Source organism: Propithecus coquereli, unplaced genomic scaffold, assembly GCF_000956105.1.
Source record: "Propithecus coquereli isolate 6110/MARCELLA unplaced genomic scaffold, Pcoq_1.0 Scaffold117, whole genome shotgun sequence".
NCBI lineage: Eukaryota > Metazoa > Chordata > Mammalia > Primates > Indriidae > Propithecus > Propithecus coquereli.
The window spans coordinates 1,035,242-1,041,080 of NW_012135747.1; positions in this window are offsets into that span (position 1 = coordinate 1,035,242).

A 5,839-nucleotide genomic window follows, 5' to 3' on the forward strand; every position below is an offset into this window, starting at 1 on the left:
CAAAGGCAGAAATTCTAACAGACGTTATATATCCATGTTCATTGTGGCATTATTCACAATAGCCAAAATGTAGAAACAACCCATGTCCATCAATGGATGAATAAATAAATATAATGTGGTATATATATTTTCTTCTCAACGTTATGTTCTTGAACATTGATACATAGAACATTAGTTCCTTCATTTAAAGTGCTTCATTTAAAATTTAAAGAATATCCCACTGCAGGAACACATCACACCACCATGTAGCTACTCCTCTTTTAGCAAACACTTAGGAGGAGTCCCATTTTTCACTGTTACAAACAGCATGGCAATGGACAGCCTCATGACCATCTCCGAGGGCACCTGTGTGAGTGTCTCCAGGGCTCACCTGTGGGCTGTGAGTGGGGCCACAGGCAGTTGAGATTCTAATCCCCAAAGCCCAGGGCCTGGGGTGCCTCCTCCCACCACCCAGAGAACTCATAGATTTTATCACTTTCTCTGTACGCATTGAAGGAAGTTGGGAAGAACTACCACAGGATTTGCATGTTTTTTAATTTACAGGGTTTTTTTTCTTTTTAAATAACAAGTTTACTTCTAGCAGGGCACTATGGCTTGTGCCTGCAGTCCCAGCTGCTCAGGAGGCTGAGGTGGGAGAATCACTCGAAGCCAAGAGTTCAAGGCTGCAGTGACCTGTGATCCCACCACTGCACTCCAGCCTGGAACAGAGCGAGACCTGTCTTTTAAAAAAAAAAAAAAAAAGTTCACTTCTTAATTGTGTTTTCCATTTTTTTTCTTTTTTTATTTTCAAGAACTGGTGCCATAGTACTTCTTTAACAACTTTTATTATCTCCTCTGTTTCCTTTATTCTGGGGTGGCAGGGTGTCTGTCAGGGGGAAAGAATGCCAGTCATTCAAGTGAGACTCTTGTGACTTGTCTTCGTATGTTCTCAGTGATGCTCTGTCCTTGACCTTTTCCTTTGCATCCTGGGAATGTTTCTCCCTCTGGTGCTTTGTATCTTGCATTGACTTTTATACTTTCCGGCCTCCTACTTACTGCGTCCAATGGAAATGCAAACCAGATGCTGTGTTTTCGTTTACCAGTGTCTCCTACCATGATCGTCCTTATTTCATAGAAGCAATATTCTCTTACAACTTATGTAGAGCCCAAAGTACAAGTATCCTAATTTTGCCAGTAGGATCTATTGCTAAGGAAGGTTATACTTTGAGTCATATGCGACACGTATTTATTGAGCACCTACTACGTGTCTCGGGAGGTGCTGTAGCTGTAGTGATCCTAAGTCACAGTCCTTGCCTCTTGTTCCCCTTTCCCTGCTCCTGCACCTTTTCTCATGGCCCAGTTTTTTCTCCTGGCCACTCTCCTCCAGTGGAGAGTCCCAGCTATGGGCCCTGGCTCCCACACAGGCCCCTCAGGCCCTAGAGGAGGGAATCTTCACAGAGCTGAGCCTTTTTGGGGGGTGTGTGCCCAGCCAAGCCCTGGTCCAGGAATAGTCCCCTTCTGGGTGTGAGACCCCGTTCTAATTCTCCAGGCACCACCGGCCAGGAGCCGTGGGTGGCTCTGCTGGTCTAGGGTGGGGTCTGCGTCCTGCCTCCACTGCCCACTCTCTGAGTGGGTGGCTCCTCTCATGGGAGTTGGTTTCTAAGACCCACTATTGCTGTCAGCAAGGTCCACGTGACTCTGAAGGGCCCTCCACTGTCTTGCTCCAGAGCTCCCCAGCGGAGTCCACGTCAGCCACAGGAGGGCAGCTGAGGCCGATGACAGCAACCCCACTGAGAAGGCCAAGCCCCCAGCAGCCCATTGCTAACAGTGCCTTAGTCTGGGTTTCTGCTGGAAATGGCTACAAGATCTGCCACAAGCACAGGCTTAGTTTCCTAATTTGATGCAGATATGTTTCCATTTGTGTGATTTCTCTGGGTTTTCCCACTGGATATTGGGAGAAGAAGGGCAGCCATGGTGCGTTTGCTTGGAGGGGGCAGTGAAGCCATCTGCGGGCTGACAGGGCGCTAAAGGGCGTCCACACATCTGGCACGGCCACCCCTGAGCCATCACGCCTGGAAACCCTAAGAAGCTCCCTCTGGAGAGAAGACAGAGGCCCGGAGCGGGACAAAGATGTGACCAGGCTGACAGCCTACAAGGCGGCATGTCAGGCCGAGCCTGGCCCTCGGGGCTCGCGTGTGGGATACAGTGGCCCACAGAGTCCCAGGGCCCGGCCAGCTCAGGGCCGCGCACTCCAAGCCATTTCCACGCCCTCAGTCAGCACGTGCTCAGTGAGCAGCCCCGGTCCCCAGCCACCGTGACGTAAGCCCTCATAGGGGCTGAGAACTTTCCACGCATGGTCTCACGTCCTCCTCCCAGAGACCCGGCTGGGCAGGGACGGTCATCCTCCTTTTACAGATGCAGAACCTGCCCTCCAGAGCCCGGGTGCCCCCATCTCTTTCTGGCTTCTAAGTCCCTGCCGGGCCCCTTGTGGCTGTCTGGAGGCCAAGGCTGCCCTCTGGTGGTCACATGACACCCAGGCCAGGCTGTGCTGGCAGATGAGGGAATTCATTTGGGTCCTGTTTAGGGTGGAGAATAAATGTGCTAAGCACAGTGCCCGGCACATAGTGACCGAATGACAGCCAATAATAGTACCCTTGGTTACTATTACCATTGCTGGTATCTGGCCTCAGTTTCCTAGTGTGTGAAAGAGGGCTGAAAAAGTCTCAACTATGCCAACTTCACAGAATGGTCACTCATTCATTTAACCATTATTTATTGAGCACCTACTATATGCAGGTGCCTATAATATTGTAGGCTCCCTCACCTATGGTCTGCTCTTTTGGGGTATGGGGTGGGGGGCTCACTCCAGCTGCTGCCCCAGCAGGTGCCCAGACTGGGGGATGGAGTTGCCAAGCGTTGTCACACTGTGGACCAGCAGCGCCACCTAGTGACCACATGAAGCCATGTCAGTTCTGCTCATTTTCTTGCCCTGGCAAGAAAATGCCACGCTGGTGACTTCTGCCTTCCTGGGTTTTCAAGGACTGCAAACCAGGCTCCCTCCAAGGGCCCACAGCCTGAGGGGAGCCAGGACCCTGTGCCAGAGCCAGCAGCCCCATGTTTCTTGGTGCCTCCCAGGCCCCAGGAGGGTGGTAGGCAGGGCAAGGGCTTAAGCCAGGGTCTGGGGTTGCTGCAGAGCCTCTTGACATACAACTTACTAAGCTAGTCTGGCCTCAGCTTTCCTCATCTGCAAAATGGGTGATTATAAAATAAGTCCCTCCACCAACAGAATTGAAGTGAGACTCAGAGGAGATGGGGATGGGGGGATGTGGACTTTCTGGTGAGATGATGGGTAGAACCATGTGAGCTAAGAATGAACGGGGTCAGTCCAGGGACCCGCTGACTAGAGCCCAGGGCCGAGGCTGGAGTGGTAGATAGGACTTCAAATTCCAGACTGACATAACATGGGGGACAAGGGTCTTGGAGCCAGTTAAATCCCAGCTGCACCACTCACAGGATGCAGGACCCTCAGTACATTCCTTAACTCTTCTGATCCCAAGTCCCTTTTCTGTAACGTGTGATTTGGGACCATTATGGGTGAAAAGAGACAAGCACAGAGGCTGTGCATGAAAAGAAAAAAGGGCAGTTGTTACTTGACTGACTCTGGGATGGTGGAGACAAGTCGTCCAACGAAGGGTTGTCCTCTCCAAGATCAGGAGGCAAAGTTCAGGTCCATCCCAGGGCCCAGCACAGCCCCAGCACCACAGGGAGTCCAGGCTGTGAGCACTGGCCCCATTCACCAATCCGGCCCCTGGGATATCGCCTAGGGGCTGGCCTGGCTGCCAGAGCTGCTCAGGGCTAATTTCCCCGTGGATAGTGTCCCTCGCTCATCCTTCCCCTTCACTCACCAGCTCTGGTCTATTGTCTCAAATGTTACTATGTGCCAGGCCCTGAGCTAGGTGCTAGGGACAGAGTGCAGAGACCTCTGTGCTCTGTTCCAAATCCTCTGGGCCCCTTGTCCTAGTCCATCCAGGGCTGCAGGATACAGCTCTTCGAGCAGGTGCACAGGGCAGCCTCCCCTCCAGTCCAACCACACGTCTCTTCCTGCCCCGGGGCTTCTCTGAGGCTGCAGTTGGAAACGCTTCAGAAACTGCTTGGTACTTGCACGTGCGACCTAAACAGCAGGGGACTCCATGCCTGGGGGCCACTCACCAGTGGGGGCAGATGAGGAAATGTTTTCCCCTCTTTCATCCTCTGGGTGGACAGTTCCCTCCCATCTCCCAAGCCTCTTCATGGGGTCCCAGGGCGTGGGCGGCCCCACTGCAATGCCTTCTGGGAGGGAGAATGGCCAAGGTCCATTAACAGAAGCACAGCTAGAGAGCGGGGGTAAGTTCTCGTGTTCTGTAGCACCACAGGGCAACTATAATTAACCACGATTTATTATTGTGCATTTCCAAATAGCTAGAAGAGCAAATTTTGAATGTGCGCAGCACAAAGAAACGATAAATGTTTGAGGTGACGAATGTGCTAATTACCCTGATTTGATCATTACACATTGTATACATTTATTGAAATATATACAATTATCATGTGTCAATTAAAAATAATAAAAGCGAAAAAAAATTTTTTAAATAATGCATTTTATATTGGCTTTTCCTCCTTTCTTGTTTAATTTCCCACTTCCTTGCTCCGCACTCCTGCTCCCTGGAATCACTTCTTAAATAAATTGCCTATCCAAAGCATTTGTCTCAGATCAGCTCTCAGGAGAACTTGGGCTAAGACAAGTCATGGACAAAACACATAAAAGCTCCCCCTTCGTGGCGCTTTCATTCCCGTAGTGGAGACAGAAAATGAGACAGTAAGTAAAGTACATAGCACGTCACACAGTGATAAGTGCTAAGAGAAAAAGCCTGGACTGGGGCGCAGGGGATTAAAGGAGACTGCGGTGCTATTAAGGATGGCCAAGGATGGTCTCAGGGAGAGGTGACATCAACCAGACAAAACTGAGAGCCAGCCATGCTGACACCTGACAGCACAAAACTTCAGGCACAGGAAGCAGCCAATGCCAAGGCCTGGCGCCCCCCAGGGACAGGGGGAGGGCAGAGTGGCTGGAGCGGGGAGCACAGGAGAGGCCACAGGAGCGACCCTGTAACAGGATCATTCTGGCTACTGAGTAGAAAATGGACCACGAGAGACCAGTTGGGAGGCCATGAGATGCATCCAGGTGAGAGACGGTGGTGGCTCGGAGGTGAGAAAATTCTGGCCGTGTCTCCAAGAGGGAGTGTGCAGGATCTGCTAGTGGGTTTGACGGGGCACGGGAGAGACAGAACAGTCAGTCCGACTCCAAGTTTGTTGGGTTACGCAACTGGAAAGAGGGGGCCGTGGTTGCTCCAGAAGACAGCTGCAGCGCCAGCCTGGGGGCAGGAAGACCGGGGATTAGCACTGGGAATTTCAGGTGCCTGTTTCTATGAGACGTCTAAGTGGGGGTGCTGGGTAGTCAGTCAGATATGTAAGTCCAAGAAAGAAAGGTCATTTTGAGAGTCTCAACTTTAGAGATGGTTTTTAAAACCACGAGGCTAGGTGAGGTCACCGAGGGAGTGAGTGTAGACAGAAAAGACAGATGTGGCCCTCAGATGCAAAGAGGTTGGGGAAGAGGAACCAACAACTGAGACTCAGAAGGGGCGGCCACAGACTGGGAGAAAATATTCGCAAATCATATATCTGATAAAGGATTTGTATCCAGAATAAAGAGTTCTCGGCCAGGCGTGGTGGCTCATGCCTGTAATCCTAGCACTCTGGGAGGCCGAGGTGGGCAGATCGTTTGAGCTCAGGAGTTTGAGACCATCCTGAGCAAGAGTGAGAC